Below are 19,493 nucleotides of genomic sequence, written 5' to 3'. Positions count from 1 at the left end.
ATTGTTTGGTTCTTTTGCTCTTATCTGGGTTTGGCATTTGCTGTGGTTGTTTTCAGTTTATTTGCATGCAGGGATTTTCCCCCCTCAGTTGCTTGGCTGGGAAACTCCCTGCAGTTCTGTTTGGAGTATAGCTCCTTTGGGTCCATGTGTTTATGGCTTGTTGAATTTGTTATGATGCTTGTTTTATGTTCATTGGTATGACAAAAGCACCTGGTATAGGACGGAGTTCAGATCGTGCGATCTGAGGGCCTTTTTGTACTATCAGGAATTTGGAATTTTGCAGGGTTTTTCTCTGGCCACCATCAGTCCCTTTCCTGTCCTTTCCTATTTTAGTCAGTGGGGGCCTCACGTTTTGCTAATCCTGTCATCTATCTGTGTATTGTGTTTTTCCTATATCACCGCAGTCTTTGAATGTGGGGGGCTTGCTATTCTTGTCTATTTTCTGAGGCAGATAGTTATTCATCTTTCCTTCCTTTAGGATAGTTAGTTCTCCGGCTGGGTTCGCGGTGCACAGGATGTTAGTTCACCCCTCGGCTACTTCTAGTTGTGATGGTTAGTAAGGGGATGGCGGCCAGATTAGTTGTCAATGCTCTTGTCACCTTTTACCAATGATTTGTGGTGGTCTTCCATGGTTCCGGATCATAACAGGCGGTGCAACAAAATACTAGTGATGTATTGGAGTGTTCTTTTGCTTGTTTTTCATGATTCCATAATGTTTTTCCTCATAGTTGAGTGATTCCATAATTTTTCCCCGTTTGGTCTTGAAAAGTAACCGTTACTGGCTAGCACATTGTTTTTCATGATTTTTTTTTTTTTTAGTGTTTCTTAAAGCCAGAAAGTTGCCATTTGAAATGACTTTAGTTTGGTGCTATGTTTGTGATCTGCTTTTTTTTTTTTTTTTTAAACAAAAGTAAACTGAATGAACATCCTCAGAGCCAGGTGATTCCATAATTTTGCCAGGGGTTGTAGAACCCCTGCCTTTTTCCATAATTTTGTTAAGGCTAAGTTCACACATCCTGTGTTTTGCATCAGTCACAATCCGTAGCCTTGAGGAATTACGGAATCCTGCAAAATATTTTGCAGGAATCCTGTATTTCCCCATAGACTTCTATTAGTGACGGATTGCGACTGATGACCCTGCGTTGCATCCGCTGCGTCGCGGTCCGTCGTTTTTGACTGACCGCCGAGCGGGGAGCAACGCAGAATGTAACGTTTTTCGGGCCGTCAAAATTAACGCGCCGCGCAGGAATCCGTCGCCATCCGTCAAGCTTGTAATGCATGTCTATGGTGCTGGATTCCGTCGTAATCCGTCTTACAACGGAATCCAGCGCAGGATTCCGTCATGCTCTACTGAGCATGCCCAGCATGCTTGGCACGCCCACTGGGCTGTCCCAAACACAGACGGATCATGACTGATCCGTCAAAAAACGGACGCACAGCGGATGTAACGGACGCAACTGATCCGTTTTTTCACAGGATTCCTGTGAAAGGAATCCTGTGAAAAACACATCAGTTGCATCAGTTGACATCTTGAAAATGACTGATCCGTTGCTGACGGACCTGACGGATTGAAAACACAGGATGTGTGAACTTAGCCTAACTTTGTTATCCACCTGTAATAATGGCATGTTTTTTTTCAGGATAGATACAATACCAGGAAAGTCCACTGAGTAGGGGGTAGGATACTTGGGAGTTAATTATACTAGTCTGTGTTACCTGGGAGTTGGCCCAGAGATCTTTGTCCGAGCACCACATCTTATCCTGCAGAATGCTAAATGAACTTTTGGATCTGCTGAGCTGATTAACTATCTTCTTATAGACTAGTCATTCCTGAACCCTGCTCAGAATATCTGAGAATGCTTTTTAACACTGTTTATGCAAAAAGTTTTCCTTCCAGAGGATAACATGTTGGCTTTGCAATCTAGAATCCAATCACTGAAACATCCATCTCCCCTTTCTCGATGCTTCTGCATGAGCATTATATGCAAGATGGTGGTTGCTATCAAAGTAATACCATTTGTATAGTTTCACACAACGCTCTACAGCTGGCCCTGTGGACATTTACAGGGTAGGGTTGGTAGAAGAGTTACAACACCACCGCTTACACAAACCATCAAGAAGAGTTGACAAGAAATTGCAAGGGTCTCCCAGATTCTTGACTGGGTGGAACAAAGAATCACCGGAATTTGCACAATCTACATCCCCGAAGTAGACAACTGGGCCATAGATTAAGTCGCTATAGATTAACTGGGAGAATGGTATTTGCACCCATCCGTCTTTGATCAAATCTGCTTGCAGTGGGGCATTCCAGATGTCGACCTCATGAAATTCAGACACAATCACAAAGTTCCTGTGTTTGTGTCCAGAGCTTGCAACTCTCTACCGATTGCATCTGAAGCTTTGGCAAATACTTTGTCTTAATTTTCCCTCCTCTACCTTTGCTACAAGAGGTAGTAATGGCAGATACTATAACAGCTTTTAAAAAAAGGGCTGGATGATTTCCTCAGTACACACAACATTGTTGGTTATAAATGACCAAATGTAGAACTGGTGGAGGAAGGTTGAACTAGATGGTCCTAGGTCTTTTTTTCAACCTAAGTAACTATGTACCTAAGTTAGTCAAGAAGATCAAGTTAGAAGGAAACCCCGTTATCCCCGTATTAGCCCTTGAGATCATGCTATGTTTAAGTGGTCAACCTCTTTGCACATATTCCATGGAGACTTCTAGATTGAGACCTAGATCTAGATCAGACCTACTGTTCCAAGATGCCCCCTTCCAGCCAAACTCTCAGGTGCTCAATTTAATGGAATGGTTGTCGAAGCTGCAGTTCTAAAAACCTCAGATTTCTCTTGATTGGGTTTTGCAGTTCATTGTCAAGGCATGGAAACCATCATCGTCTCTACCATCATACCTGAAAGGCTTTCTTCTACTGTAGCAAATCACATGAGTCCACTCCTATGGCTTTTTCCCTACCACCTATTCTGGCATTTCTACAGTCGGGTCTTGAGTCTGCCTAAACACTCAGCTCTCTTAAGAGCTAAGTCTCAGCCCTGTTCATTTTTTTCCAGAGATATATGACTTCAAAGCCTCAAATCAGGACTTTTCTGCAAAGTATGACCCCTTCTGTTCCTCCAGACTGTCCTTCCTTGGATTACTGGGACCGTAACCTGATGTTTAGCGCATTACAGTGTGATTTGGTGGAAGAAAGCCTTAGTAAAAAGGTGCTTCAAGTGGCAGTCAGCTCCGGTTGCATCCTCAGGGATTTTACTTACAAATTCATATATATATTTCCTGCCCTGGAGAATATGTTGGGATATCCCATTGTTTCTGTGTACCCCAAAAATGCATCTGAGAAAAGGGAATTTTTGGGCTAACCATATTATTCCTTTCTCATAGCCTTTATTGGGGGGGACAGCAACCACCCTTTTTTTCCCTGTTGACCCATTGGGCGTGTTCATAGTTTTCCTGCTTCGTGTACTGCTTTTCTCTCTAACTAAATGCGTAATTGCCAGTAGTTGGGTATCACCTGCTAAAGAGAAGTCAACTTGTTTTCTTAAGGTTGTAATTCTTAGCATGAACCTTCTGGTGGAAGCAGTGAAAGTCCATGGTTTCTTCTGGTCCCCAATGAAGGCTACGAGAAAGGGATTTTATAATAAGTCCAAAAATCTCATCTGCTGCAGATCTAGTAGTGCAGAATGCTAATCTCTGCATCACCTTATCACATGGTGTGAGTGAGCTTAATGACACAGCTCATGAATATGCTTGACTACCTGACAGCAGGTTTCCTAGTCCATTAATGATAATCTCCTGCTGATAAAACTTTGATTTTATGAGAACTGTAACAAGCAGTCCAGTAAGTGAAACATCACTGGAATCTGGGTCTCTTGTCTCTACATCATGCTGCTCTCAGAATAAGTAGCCAAAACCTGGTTACAAATTTCCTTTAATTGTTCTGTGATTACTGATAGCTGGATTTTGACAGTATGTGATATGCACACAGTCACATTTTCACTGTATTTCTCTTGTGGGTGGCCAGTTATATGACTGTGCTGACTAGTCTCATCCCACCCCTGTAACAAGCCCCCAATGTGTGGGCTCAAGAGTCCCATTTTGTCCCCTACGATGGGCAGCTGCCCTTAAGTCTCTGTGTGTCTTGAAGTATTATGAATTATTAACGGCTACACAGGTAGAAACTTTGCTCTTATCATGATCCTATCAGGAAGCAAACCCTCTATCCCACCCCCACTCATGGCCTACCCAGAGTATATAAATATCTTTTGTGGGCTCCTGTGTATATGTCAGCTCTCTTCACTGGCTCTTATGGCTGCCCCCTGCCTTCCTGTGTATGGGTATACAGCTGGCCCCTGTGCCTGCGGTTGCCCATTGTGGCTTCCTGTGTATTCTACTGACCCCCCTAGGGCTTTCCCCCTGGGGCTTCCTGTGTATGCAGCTTCCAGTGTATGCTGCTTTTCCACTGTGCCTTCTTGTGTATGCTGCTGCCGCCTACATCTGTATCAGTCTCATTGCAGCTTCCTGCGACTGCCCCTCTGCGGCTTCCTGCATTTATGGCTGCGCCACTGCTGCTTCCTGTATCTGTGGCAGCCCCACTGTGGCTTCCTGTGGCTGTCCCAATGTTTCTGTCTGGGGATGTTCCCTGCAGATTCCCGTTGCTGTCCTGCTGTTTCTATGTCTGGGGATACCACCAGTGGCTTGGTCTGCCCCTGCAGCTTCCTGTGGCTGTGCCACTGTTTCTATGTCTGGGGATGTCTCCTGTGTCTGCCCCCTTGCAGCTTCTTGTGTAGACTGTTTTCTATATCTGTGTCTGCTTCCTGCTGCTTCCTATGGCTGTGTCTGCTTCCTGCTGCTTCCTATGGCTGTGTCTGCTTCCTGCTGCTTCCTATGGCTGTGTCTGCTCCCTGCTGCTTCCTATGGCTGTGTCTGCTTCCGGCTGCTTCCTATGGCTGTGTCTGCTCCCTGCTGCTTCCTATGGCTGTGTCTGCTTCCTGCTGCTTCCTATGGCTGTGTCTGCTTCCTGCTGCTTCCTATGGCTGTGTCTGCTTCCTGCTGCTTCCTATGGCTGTGTCTGCTCCCTGCTGCTTCCTATGGCTGTGTCTGCTCCCTGCTGCTTCCTATGGCTGTGTCTGCTCCCTGCTGCTTCCTATGGCTGTGTCTGCTCCCTATGGCTTTCCCACTGTTTCTATGTCTGAGGATGCTCCTTGTGGCTTCCCAGGGCTGTAGATGCCCCACTGTGTCTTCTTGTGGATGTCTCCTGCGGCTTCCCATGGCTGTGTCTGCTCTCTGCGGCTTCCCATGGCAGTGTCTGCTCTCTGCGGCTTCCCATGGCAGTGTCTGCTCTTTGCGGCTTCCCATGGCCGTGTCTGCTCTTTGCGGCTTCCCATGGCCGTGTCTGCTCTTTGCGGCTTCCCATGGCCGTGTCTGCTCTTTGCGGCTTCCCATGGCCGTGTCTGCTCTTTGCGGCTTCCCATGGCCGTGTCTGCTCCTTGCGGCTTCCCATGGCCGTGTCTGCTCCCTGCGGCTTCCCATGGCCGTGTCTGCTCCCTGCGGCTTCCCATGGCCGTGTCTGCTCCTTGCGGCTTCCCATGGCCGTGTCTGCTCCCTGCGGCTTCCCATGGCCGTGTCTGCTCCCTGCGGCTTCCCATGGCCGTGTCTGCTCCCTGCGGCTTCCCATGGCCGTGTCTGCTCCCTGCGGCTTCCCATGGCTGTGTCTGCTTCCTATGGCTGTCCTGCTGTTTCTATGTGCGGATGCTCCTTGTGGCTTCCCGGGGCTGTAGATGTCATCTGTGTTGACCCCACTGTGGCTTCCTGCGGATGTCCCCTGCGGCGTCCCGTGTCTGTGGATGCCCCCTGCGGTTTCCTATTTCTGTGGCCCCAACTGCTTATGTGCCTTTCCCTCGCAGGCCCAGCACCAGTGGCGTTCAGCACTGCCGGCACTGGCCGCACTCCGCACCACACTGAGGTTTCTCCCGTCTGACACGTCCGCCACATCCGCAGCTCCGCACATCACGTGACCTGCCGCTGCCTCAACACAAAAGATGAAGATTTCTCCACAGCAACCATAGAACCTGCCCGCCGCCAACACCCGCGAGATCTCCCGGCCGTTCGGCGCTCTGGCAACGCCCCTGTGTAGGAGAACACCGAGAATCCAGCACGGTGCCGGCCGGTGGCTGTGTGCGCGCCCCGGGATCTGCGGCACGTGCACCACCCGCACTGTATAAACTCCCAGAAGAGACTTTAGTGGTCACAAGCCTCCCACAGTCGCCTGGTAACCCGTGCCCCCTCCCACACACTGCAGCATCTCCCATCGTGCCATGCGCACTCTGGACTACATTTCCCAGATAGCCGCGGGCCGCCGTGTGACGTCACAATGCCTATAAGTGGACGCATTGTACCGTTCTCAGCCCATTGTTACCGATGTACGGAGCCGGGGCGGACAGGGCAAAACGCGGCCGCTTTCCCCGGATACTTTTCTGTTGAGGTGAACCTGGGACGTGGAAAATCAGCCCCATCATCTCCTGTGCACCCGCAGAAATAAACCAATAAACCCCCTGTGCTTTGTGACTGCTCTGCAGGACTGTGCTCATCCTCAGTACACAGGAGACCGACGAGGAGATGACATTACAGCGCTCTGCAGCGTCTCCGGACCCCACAGCTTACGCGTTTTTCGTCCTTACCATTTAATACACCGACCCCTTCCGCCCCGGCTTCGATTAAACTCCCTATTAACCAATGCTCTTGTCATCCGGTCACTGTCGCCCCCGATCTGCCCACCCACCCTTCATCTATCAGACCGGGTCGTGAATCGTGTGCTGCATAGACCCCCTAAAGTGAAACATCCCCTCTATCCACAATCACAAGGACTCGCCCCTTACAAAAAAAGAGACCTCTCATCAGACCATCGAGCAGATCGGGCGATCATCAGACTAGAAGGAAGCTCGCCTTAAAAAGTAGGTACTGTCCATGTGTTGTGTGTGATCGGGACTGGGCTTTAAATCCCAGGTCTGGCAGTGGACCGGCCCCTGGTGATGGCTGGCAGGGCTTTACCTCGCACAGCTTGTGCATTTCTCATGTGTGTCATTTCATCTTGCAAATTGTTGTAAGATTTTGTTGTTGAAAGCTGAGACTAAGGATGCAATGTGATTATGTGTAAGCTGCTGCAGAACCTCTTGAGCCCTGGCCTCCTCTTACAAATGGCGTAGGTGCTGATTGATAATTGTGCGGAGATGTGATGCTGATGGAAGAGTGCGATGTTTTCCAGGCCTGTCCTGGGGATGTGGCGGCCCCGGTTGGTGTGACCGGTTCCTGACCTCCGCCATGTATTCCTCCAGCTCGGTGTTCGTCCCCCTGAAGTGGAGCCAGGATCACCAGGGGACCTGGTAATTGTTGGGCTGACACCGTGACGTAGAGGATGTGGAGGGGGCTTATACTGGGAGCTTCCTAGAAATCGCTCTTCATTGTCGGAAACGCTCAATCTCTTCATTAGTGTTTGAGATTCGAGGGTCCGAAATGTCCGCGTGTGGCTCTACATGGGGGGAGATTTTTTATATATATATATAATATATATATGGGAAATATGTTCTATTGACGGAATAATAACATTTTCCCCAATTCGTAAGACATAAGGCCGAGCATCTTCACCACAAATCCTCTTGTAGTAGCCGATGAAATGGAATCGGAGGCGTAAAACTTGTCATATTTACTTTTACTAAGACGAGACCCTTGGAATCCGCCTTTACCATCTTCGTAGGATTTTTGTCTATTTTAAGCCTCCGTTCCCCTCCCCTTCTGGCATTGAGAGCAGCAATTGTTACCGGTTCTGCTTGACCAGTGGTCCTTGTAAGATGTGGCCTCAAATCATATCCTCCTGGAATGTCAGATATGTCCGGGACGCTAGCCAAGGCTTAAATGTATAGGATGTGGAGGACGTTTTCACTACCACCATGTGATGTGCGTCTCCTCCCAGAATATATGGATTGTGCTGATTCCTGTTCTTTGACCATCCCAGTAAGTAATAACTTCTCCCTGGACGTCATTTTCAATACGTCCCTTCTCTGTGGAGATAAATCATCATTACAGAAGCCTCAGCGCCTCGTGCCATGAGCGCCACTTCATAGAGGTTCTGACCCATTGCCGATGCTGAGGCCTTCTCATAAGATCTCTCGTTATTGGCTTCTGGTAGATAATACGGCATTGTAGACTGATTACTGCTGTCGGTGCCCGCTCCAGGGCCATGGCAAACGCTTAGGTCACTACATTTCTGGTGCCAGTCCAACCCTAGTAATAAGTGAAGAATACGCCGTACAATGCGGTTTTTCCTGATGAAGAGGAACCCCAAGAAATATATTGAGTCTCCTCTCCTGCCTCTTTCTACTGGACATTCTCACCAGCGCCGATAGAAGTCACGCTTGTTTCCTACAGTTGCCTATCTGGAGAAGACAAGACTAAAACCAGCCTATAGCACCAAGTCCAGTCGTCCTTCCCAGATATATTTTGGCTTTTTTGCTTTGTAAGGGCTACCAAGGCCGAATGTCCTCACAGCGCAATCCCCACTCTCTGAGCCGATGCATTGGAAATTGAGATGTAAAACGTGAAATTCTCATTCACTTTTACTAATAAAAGAAACTTCTTGGAATCCCACATCGGCTTTACCATGTTTTTAGTATTTTAGGCCACAGTTCCCCTCCCCCTCTACCATTGAAAGCAGCAATTGGTACATGCTTGATCAGTGGTCCTTGTAAGAAGTGGGCTATCGCTATGTTCACACACTGCATCTTTTCTTAACCACAAAGATGCAGCGTTTTTGGCCCGAAAAAAAGCATAAAAAAAACCGCATGCGTTTTGTTGCATTTTTACCACATTTTGCCCAATGCGTTCTTTAAGTCAAATCTATTGACTGGAAGGGCTCAAAAATGCTGGAAAAACGCAAAAAAATTGACAAAACGCTGCCGAAAAATGCAATGTGTAGACAGCAAAATAGAAATCTCATAGACTTTGCTGGGAGAAGGAAATGCATGCATATAAGTGCATCTTTGTGACCTCAAAAAGGCACCAAAAACACTGTAAAAGATGCATTGTGTGAACATAGCCTATGTGCACACGTAGCAGATTTTTTTTCTGCACAAATAAAGCAGAAAAAAGCTGCTGAAAACAAGCGCGTTGCTCTGGGCACAAGTTGCTTTTTTCATGCTTTTTTCCCCTTGCAGATTTGAATCAATATGGCAAAGAATAAAGCATCCCAGCAAAGTCTATGAGAATCCTGACTTGCTGTGCACATGCTGCTTCTTTTTTTCTTGCAGATTTTATTGCAAAAAGAAGCAGCAGCATGTCAATTCTTTCTGCTTTTTTTCCTGCGTTTTTCGTATCTCAATAGATAAAACAAAGTTTGAAAAAAGCATAAAAATGCACTTTATCAGCAGCTTTTTCCCTACCAAAACATGCCCTTTTGTGCAGAAAAAAATCAGCTATGTGTGCACATAGTTTATGATTCAATAATTTTTATTAGGTTTTCATCAAACACAAACAATACAGACATACCCAAAAGAAGAAACAAATAAAATTAGTAAAAACTGACATCATCAAACCAACAGTTTAAGCATCATGTATTACTTTTGTAACAGAATTAGAACTAGATTAGATTTAAAATGTTCTGTGCAGTTGTTAATAGTCAGTCCATGGGTCCCATTTTTTATTAAATTCGGTGCATTCTTCTCTTCGTAGAACCTATGAAGGGATATTTTTTCTATTATATCGGAAATGTTTGGAATTTTGTCGGATCTCCAACATGCCACCAGTTCGACTTTGGAAGCTAGAAGGATATGGAGTATGATGGTTTAGGCTATGTGCACACGTTGCTTTCTTCATGCTTTTTTCCTTGCTGATTTTAATCCATACTTCAAGGAAAAAAACATCCCAGCAAAGTCTATGAGAATCCTGACTTGCCATGCGCACGTTGCTTCTTTTTTTCCTTTCAGATTTTGTTGCTGAAAAAAGAAGCAGCATGTCAATTGTTTCTGCTTTTTTTCCCTGCGTTTTCCATATCTCAATAGATAAAAAAAGCATAAAAAAATATCACATTCTTCTGGAAATTAAAGAGGTGTTTTTTTTCCCTAAAAACAAACAGGCAGGTACTTGCTAAAGTAGGTATGAAAAAAGTGTTCAAACAGTATCGCATGTATTTATTTTACTCGTTTGTGTGGTACAATTAATTCCGCAATCAGGCTATGTTCACACAGGGCTTTTTTGGTAAGTTTTTGCTGCGTTTTTTAGCTGCAGATTTGCCTTGGTTTTATGCAAATCCATGCTAATAAAAAGCTGCTTTTTACAGTCCCAGCAAAGTCTATGAGATTTCTGAAATCTCATGCACACACACACAAACACATCAGGTTTTTTTTCCCCTGACTGTTTTCTCAAATACCTGCGTTTTTGCTCAGGTTTTTAGAGAATGAGCATGTCAATTCTTTGCCACAGATTTGTAATGTTTTTCATTGATACAACCGATTTTGTAGAAAAAAAAAGCAGCAAATTCGCAGCAAAAAGTCACTAAAGAACGCATGAAAAACGCACCAAACACACATCAAAAACACAGATGATTCAAAGGAGATTTCCTTCCACAAGATCAGGTTTTGGTCAGGGAAAAAAACTTACCAAAAAAGCCTTGTGTGAACATAGCCTCAGTGTCCCCATTGGAACAAACACTCTAAATTATCAGTACACACTCCTTGAAGATGCTGTGCTTGGGGCTAATTTGACCCCAGGAGGACATCGCTGCAAGGCAACATTGCCAACCAATGAGCCACTGTGCTGCCCACTATGACCCCAATTTTACTTGAAAACATAGTTATTGAGACCTGAATATTTGTTTTGGAACACGGTGCTTGGATATAAACTAATATTGCAGCCAATGTGTTTCGATCCATTTTTGCCACCGTGGCTCTATCACCATGTATAAAAAAAATAAAATAAAAAATCAACTTCTCAAACTGGCACCAAAAAAACCTTTCTATTTTCAGTAAAGTCTTGTTATGAGCTGGATCCAATTTTCATCCATTTCTGGCCCACTTGTCTGGTTTTCTCATCAGTGTGACACTTGTTTTTCCCATATGCAAAAAAAATTATTAAAAATTCCAAGCCAACTCGTTAAAGCAAAAAGAAAAAACCCTACAGACCTCGATGTCAGACAGAGGACATCTGAGCGCTATCAGTTTTCACTTGAAAGGGCGATTTTGATCCCCAAATCATATAAAATAGGGGCATGTCTTTATTTTGCACACTTGCTACCTAAATACACGGACACTTGAACCTACCTAAAAGGTTATTTGGTAAATTTATTTATTTATTTTTTTAGCAATATGCCTAAGCCCTATCAATTAGGTAGCTGCTAACTATCGTGTTTCCCAAAAATAAGACAAGGTCTTATATTATTTTTTGCTCTTCTTATTTTCAGGGGATGTCTTATATTTTCCCATGAACAACAATCCACATTTATTCTTGAACAAAAAAAAATCAACTTTTATTCAAATGTAATCAGATCACATTCTGGAACATCAACATTTTATGTAATTACTGATTCAGATGCACCTGCTCTTATCTGATCTGCTGTCTTCATGGTGCAGAACCAGTCCTATAGTGATGGGTACATACCAGATTTACAAAGGTTTAAATTACCTGCTTAAATTTATTAATCTCTGTGTACTGCTATGTTTACCCCCATAGAAAGCTGTCACCCCCTAAAAGAATCGGTTACCAAACCCCAAACAATTAGCGTTGGCAAGTGAATGGGCTCTCACATACAAATCTGCGTCACTGCCAGGTTCCCCTTTCGTTCTACAGCAGTTGGCTCTGCCTGGTGACTGCAAGCAGTATCATTTGCGAAAAGTGATACTGGTACCCGATTTGTTTGTGTGAGATGCAATGCAGCTGGAACGGCGAGGGACCTGACTGCGATGCACATCTCTGTGTGAGAGCCCATCTGCTTTCTTTGATGAGTCCTGCTGTATTCCTTAACTTTTTTAGCCGCTTGGACGCTTCCTTATGGGAACACCAACTAGGACTTATTTTTAGAGTAGGGCTTATAGTTGAAGCATAGTCAGAAAATCCCCCAAAACCCTAATAGGGCTTATTTTTGGGGAAACAGGGCAGTTATCATACAGCAAGATAAGACATCATATCACAAAATAACTGGATCCTGAAGCCATTTATCTGCTTCTGTGAGAAACCTTATTTTACGTTTGTTGAAAGGACTGTAACAAATGGCATTGCTGAGGCTTGTTCTGCGCGGTGGCTCAGGGATAGGACTATGTCTACAGTTCCGAAATGCTGCAGATTTTCCAGAAATGGTGCAAGTTTGTGTGGCAAAGGTGAAATCCGCAAATTGACTGGCTGTGGAGGTGTCTAATCTGCAGCGCTGTTCAATTTAGTCTGGGGCCACACGGGGCATTAGTGCGATCCTCACATAACACTCGGCTCGCACTGGCAGTACAGCAGAGCCGAGTGTCATGCTAGTATCCCTGTGACTGAGGTCTGACTGTGCGAGCGGACCTCAGCTGCGGGGGACGGACCGGTGCTGCGGAGGGGAGGGAGGTATTTATCTCCCTCTCTCCTCCGTAGTCGGCTATTGCCATTCTTGCACTACACTCGCAGTACACCGGTGTACCACGAGTGCAGTGCAATTTTTCTCTCACCGCATAGACTTTAATGGGTGCAAGAGAAAGAGTCTCACATTACAGTCACAGCATGCTGTGATTGTTTTCTCAGTCCGATTAGGGCTGAGAAAATAATCGCTCATGTGCGCTGACACATAGGCTAAAATTGGTCCGAGTGGAATGCGATGTTTTATACACCGTTTTTCTCGCCGTGTGGCTTAGGCCTTACCCTGTGCATTTTCTTCCCAGTGTGTAGATGAGATTTCATAAAAAATGTTTTCGACATCGCTGGTATGGAATAAACTGCAGATTCTGGAGAATCCACTGCACCTCTGAACCCAGTGTGAACATAACCTACACTGTCACTGATGGTTTTTAGTATTGTGGGTTTATATGTAGCAGAGTCAAAAATAACAGAATTGATGATTTCCCATAGAAATAGAGAGAACACAAAGGCACCATCATATTACCGTGCGATTTTTGCTACTTTTTAGGCCACTTTCAGATGTCCGTGTTTCAGGTATGTGTGACATCTGTTTTTAACACGGATGCCACACATACCCATGTTGTTCTCTGGAGTTACACACACATCCGTGTTTTCACACGGATCGTGTGGCCCTGCACGTACACACTGAGACATGTCCATTTTTTTCTCCGGCATCATGGGTGTCACACGGATCGCACACTGATGTGATCCGTGTGACATCAGTGTGACACGTACCGGAGAAAACAAGGGTCTTTGAAATAAAAATATTTTCTATATTCACCTGTAACCAGTGCTGCTTCCTTCAGCTCTGCTGTCTCCTGCTTCTGGGTCCCATTAATTATGCTCATTGATTATCCACTGCACCTCGAACCTGGAGGCAGCAGCATCGCCGGTGACAGGTGAGTATACAGCAAGCAGTGTGTGTGCAGTGACTCCAGGAGGTCAACAGAGTTCCCAATGAACTCTGATGAACCTGTGAAGTCACCATCGTGACACCCGCTGTGTCGCGGGGGTGTCATCAGAAGGTCATCAGAGTTCATAGGGAACCCCGATGACCTCCTGGACGTCACTGCACACACACTGCTTGCTGGCTATTCGCCTGTCACTGGAGACGCTGTCCCCGGCGATCCTGTTCCTGATGCTGTCCCCGGCGATGCTCCGGCTTCCAGGTCCGAGGTGCAGTGAATATTCAATGAGCATAATTAGCAAGGGTCAGAAGCAGGACATAGCAGAGCCGAAAACAACAGCGCTAGATACAGGTGAATATAGAAAATCTTTTTATTAAAAGACACGTGTTTTCTCCGGTACGTGTCACATGTATGCAAACACAGATGTCACATGTATGACATGTATGACCATACCCATGCATGTAGCTTGTACCTGATTAAACACAGACGTCTTAAAACGGTCTTATATGTATTCTTCGGCTACACCACTGTCTGCATTCAACTTACACTACTCACAAAAAGTTAGGGATATTTGTTTATTTGGTGAAATTTCAGGATGATGCTAAGATGCCCTCTAGGCTTTTCAGGTGAACTTAATGTGACCTTCTCTAAACATTTTGCCTGCACATGTCAAACTGTTCAATGTACTTTTTGCACAACTTGCTTTTCTTTAACAAGAACCATAATGTCAAAGTTCACAACAGGTGTTTGATCCATGAATTGCGCATTAAATTTCAGGGTACAATTTGCATTTATCAGTCCTCCTCATCATGGTGTTCACATTTTGACATCATGAGATCAAGATGACATCTAACAATTGATCAACAGTAACTCGCCATTGCGAGGCTTCAAACAGGATGTTCTCAGTCAGAAGTGGCCACTGAGCTTAGAGTGTCATCAATAGGTTGCAACAGAGATTCATAGAGACTGGAAGAGTCACAGAAAGGCAGAGAAGTGGACGTCCTTTAGCCACATTCCCCACTGATGACCGCTTCACTATGAACAATGCTCTTGGGAACCAGATGATGAATGCCACACAACTCCAGGCACATTTAAGGGAGGTGAGAGGCACCGATGTGTCACGTCAGACAATTCAAAACTGTTTACATCAACTTGGTCTGCGTGCTGGATGACCTGCAAGGGTACTTAACCACATCCACCAGGTACGGGTGTCATCCTCTTGCTAGACAAGGGACCAGTGGGCCTAATTGTTCACTGATTAAAGTCGATTCATGCGGAGCAGAAATGATGGCTACCAAAAATGTTGGAGATGTCAAGCAGAACGCTGTGCATCAGCCACTGTTGTCATCAGTTGAGCCTTTGGTGATGGTGGTGTTACATTGTGGGCAGGTGTCTAATAACAGAACTGCCCTACACTTTATGGTAGAGTGACATGCCCCTACTACTTGAATAACCTTATTACTCCAGTCATTGTGCTTCTGCATGAGCAATACAGGCCTAATTTCATCTTCACGAACAACAATTCTCCAGCTCATCGAGGTCACATCATTAGGGAACGGCTGCTGGAGACTGGGGCGCCTCAATGGAATGGTCTTCACTTTCTTCAGACCTGAATTTCGTAGAAAACCTTTGGGATCAGCTGATTCGCCGTGTAGAGGCTGTAACTTTGTACCCCAGAACCTAAATGACCTAAGGGTAGCCCTTCAAGAACAGTTGGATGCCATGCCTCAGCAGACCATAACTCCTCTTTATGGACAGTATGAGACTTCGTTGTCAAGCTGTAATTGATGCTCTAGGCCACATGACAAGTTATTGAGACATTTATATTTTTGGGGCATATACCCACCATTGTTGTTGGGTTTTGTTTCAGATTGTTTGAGATGAGGAAGTCACCATTGCATGCTTCTACTAAAATGCCCAACTTTCATGATAAAATCACTGTGGCATGAACTTTTTAAGTTTTACGTAAATTTCACCCGAAAGCCAAATATGCCTAACTTTTTTTTGTGAGTAGAGTATCTATACATCTCCAGAAATGCTCCATCATTGGAAATTATTTTTTCAAACTAAAATAATTCACTTTCTATCAGATAACAGTAACAACGCTAGTTTGCATGAAGGGGTCCTTAGGATTATTGCGATTAGCAGAATCAATAGAAAATAATTTTCCAACCTAGATCATGGCTGAACAGTTCTCGCTCTTTCTTTTTTTTTAAATTTTTGGACCCAGTTTTTCTGTGTCGTAAATTTATCCTGACGTTCACAGTGACTCATTTCTGAATACAGCACAAATTATAGTCAGCATTTCATCATGGGACATGCTTGCATCCTATCCCTTGAACACTTTGGGGTTAGCTATAGTTTCAATGTAGCCAGTTTTACTCTGATAATTTAGCTTTCAACATCTATAAACATGGGAATCAAATATTGTCCTATTTGCTGTATCACACGTGAACATGCTGTTGGAGGAGACTCAGTAGCCTCAGTGTCCTAGAAGATAACTCTTCTTTTTAGACGTTAAGCAAAGTGGTTTATTCCATGTAGTCATGTCAGCTCTTAAAATTTCTAATTCTTTTACTGGGATTTTTTGTCATGTCAGCTGAGTACCTCCTCCACTATTCATTGCTTCTGTTCCATAGTTATGTTCCCCGGTAATAAAAAGTGCGCAATATGCAAAATATCCTTTCAGCCAACAGGGCGTTTACAATAGAACCTCTTTGAGAATGTTTGAGTCTTCTTCTTTAATGATGCCGCCCAATCAAATCAAGGCTGTGTCATAGAGGGGATAAAGCAAATGGCCACAGATGTCACACTGCATTCTCTTGAGATGAATTTTGTCTCACGGGAAGCTGCTGAGAATGCCACAGTTGCCGGTACCTGGACAGCCGAAGTGCTAGACCCAACTTGTTACAGACGACGCATTGTTGCTTTCCTGTGCTAGCTAGAAGGGACACGACAACTGCAGAGTATTCAGTGTGATCACAAGAGACCAATCACATCACAGGGGAACATGCTGATCCAGGCTTCAGCTGTGCCCTCTGTGGATATTTGCTTTTTCCCTTCTTTGATGTCGACGTGTTTTGATTGGCCTGTGTCATAGAGGAGAAAAAGTAAATGCCCATAGAGAAGTTCTGTGTTCAACACCCAGTTGGTTGAAAGAAAAAATTGTATATTGGAAGCTCTTAATCACTTCGGGGTAGAAGTATAACTTTGAAATAAAGGGGCACCGAAAAAAATATTCCAGAATCAGTGGAAAATCCGCAATTGGTGGTGGTAGTCAGCCTAAATTAAGAAATCTCATAAAAGGTCCTCTTTATCTGATTAATCTCTAGATGTAACATAATCTAATATAAATTACTCTCCATTTCTCCACAGACTTTTTAGGGATTAAGAAATGCTACGTGTCATCACGTGGGCAGAACAGGGCAGAGGAGTCTCCACAGTGTCTTCTGAGCCGCCTTCTAGACAGTGACACATTTACCTTTCAGCATGGCTGTGTATGTATTGTAGTATAGTGTTCTTGGGAGTATCAGGGTTGTGGCTCTGCTCTGCCCATTATAAGTGATAAATCCTTCATATAGAAATTATTTAATTAATGTGCTTAAAAGGTGTTTGTTTCTTTTGCGGTATTTTACAGATGCAGCAGAGCGGAGTTTGATATTTTGCACACCTTCTGGTGATGTGTTCTGCATCTTTGGGTTTATTCAAAGTTTATTAGCAAAGAAGTGAGTATATCAGGTAAAGACAAGGGAAAAACACAAACATCTGACATACCCTGTTTCCCCGAAAATAAGACATCCCCTGAAAATAATACCTAGTAGAGGTTTTGCTGAATTGCTAAATATAAGGCTTCCCCCCCGAAAGTAAGACGCAAAGGTTTTTTTTTGGAAGCATGCCCACCGAATAGAACACCGGGACATGTTGTACATGGAAATAATGGTAGTAACAAGAAATTCTTCCAAAAATAAGACATTGTCTTATACTTTTTTTTTTTTTGTCCCGAAAAAAAGGCTAGGGCTCATTTTCGGGTAGGTCTAATTCTTGAGGAAACCCGGTTAGGGCGTAATTCAACCCCCCCCCCCCACTTCCCTCCCCCAAAAGAAAGCAGAACCCCCCCCCCCACCTTCCCAGGAAAACAATATTTACCAGACCCCGGATGTCTGCGTGGCTCCCAGGTCCTCCTGCGATTTTTGGTAAGCGCTCCCAGTAGATATGCTCCATACTGCCTCCCCTGCTTCTGGCCGACACACTCGCATACATCAGATCACACGCACACACGCTCACCAAATCCGGCGCTACAGATTGCTTCCAGGCAGCAGGGGAAGATGGGACACAGTGCAGTGGAGCGCGAGGATCTGTGGTGGAACGCATGGAGGACTTGGCGGTGGAACACATCTATGCGTTCCACCACAGGTCTTCTGTGTTCCACCACACTGCGTTCCAGGATTTTCTGCCAGCCAGAAGCAATTGGTATCGCCTGATGTGGTGAGGGTGTGTGTGATCTGATGTGTGTGGATGTGTGTTCCACCGCAGGTCCTCCCGTTTGCCGTCTGATGGGTATGTTTGCGGGGTCTATTGTCTTCTTTCTTTTCGGGGTGTCCGCTGCAGTATTCTTTAACTTTTTTAGCTGCATGAACACTTCATTATTGAACCACGATTAAGGCTTATTTTTGGGGTAGTGCTTATATTTAAGCCTCAGGCTGAGAATTCCTGCTAGGGCTTATTTTTGGTGGAGGTCTTATTTTTTTTGGTGGAGGTCTTATTTATGGAAAAACACCTTAGTATCCTGCAAGCTAGTCTGTATAATGTCACTTTTCTTTTTCTTCAGTTACAGACCCATACAGTAGATCAGTCAAAGCTGTACATGGACTACAGGTCACTAAGATTAATGAGGGCCATAATGGCAGCTCACACCCCAGTCCCTGATACCATTTTATTGAACCTGTTATTGTGCCCCAATATTTGGAGGTAAGGGTGGCATTCTGTAATTGAGCTCTAGCGCATGTCCACACGTTACAGTTTTGCTGTGTATTTTTTATCTGGATTACATTAACAGCAGAGTAAATGAGCTTTCCCAAATCTCATCCACTCGATGTGATCATTTTTGTTTGGAAATTGCCCATGTGCAGAGGACTTCAGCAGGCTCATTCATTCTCCAGATTTTGCAATGTGGAGGATGAAACCCCCAACAGAATTTGAAGATGATTTTTTCCCCCCTTTATGTGGACAGACCTATAATTACAATGTCTGGAGAAGGATTACAGTAGACTTAGTTGCAGTTTTACAATTTTTACAGTAAAAATCAATTATTTGCAGGTTATCAATCCATAATAAAGTGACTGTTTCTTTGCCAATTACCGTATTTTTCGGACTATAAGACGCACCGGACTATAAGACGCACCCTGGTTTTAGAGGAGGAAAATGGGAAAATAAAACTTTAAGCAAAAAATGTGGTCATGACACACTGTTATGGGGCGAGGATCTGCTGCTGACACTGTTATGGGGGTAATGTCCCCAAATTCTCTACTAAGGTACCCCATCCTGGTAATGATCCTCCTGCCTTGTATATGATCCTGCTATAAACCCCCATCCAGCCTGTTCACATACCCCCCCATCCAGCCTGTTCACATACCCCCCCATCCAGCCTGTTCACATACCCCCCCATCCAGCCTGTTCACATACCCCCCCATCCAGCCTGTTCACATACCCCCCCATCCAGCCTGTTCACATACCCCCCCATCCAGCCTGTTCACATACCCCCCCATCCAGCCTGTTCACATACCCCCCCATCCAGCCTGTTCACATACCCCCCCATCCAGCCTGTTCACATACCCCCCCATCCAGCCTGTTCACATACCCCCCCATCCAGCCTGTTCACATACCCCCCCATCCAGCCTGTTCACATACCCCCCCATCCAGCCTGTTCACATACCCCCCCA

The 19,493-nt window shown here is 44.9% G+C and overlaps 1 protein-coding gene across 7 annotated transcripts in view; it reads left to right on the top strand.

Moving 5' to 3' along the window:
• Positions 1 to 6,377: 6,377 nt before the first annotated feature.
• CSRNP2 (cysteine and serine rich nuclear protein 2) overlaps positions 6,378 to 19,493 on the top strand; it is a 63,372-nt gene continuing 50,256 nt past the window's right edge. For 2 of the 7 annotated variants that reach the window (XM_075337122.1, XM_075337119.1), the window contains exons 1-4: positions 6,378 to 6,966; positions 16,930 to 17,051; positions 17,192 to 17,292; positions 18,383 to 18,522. The gene's annotated coding sequence lies outside the window, so the exon portion shown is untranslated. The remainder of the gene's footprint in view (positions 6,967 to 16,929; positions 17,052 to 17,191; positions 17,293 to 18,382; positions 18,523 to 19,493) is intronic. The other 5 variants (XM_075337121.1, XM_075337120.1, XM_075337125.1 and 2 more) reach the window with 5 other exon arrangements.

This window comes from Anomaloglossus baeobatrachus, chromosome 2 (genome assembly GCF_048569485.1).
Source record: "Anomaloglossus baeobatrachus isolate aAnoBae1 chromosome 2, aAnoBae1.hap1, whole genome shotgun sequence".
Taxonomy (NCBI): domain Eukaryota; kingdom Metazoa; phylum Chordata; class Amphibia; order Anura; family Aromobatidae; genus Anomaloglossus; species Anomaloglossus baeobatrachus.
Note: the sequence above shows the minus strand (reverse complement) of the source record. Positions and strands in the feature narration are given on the sequence as shown.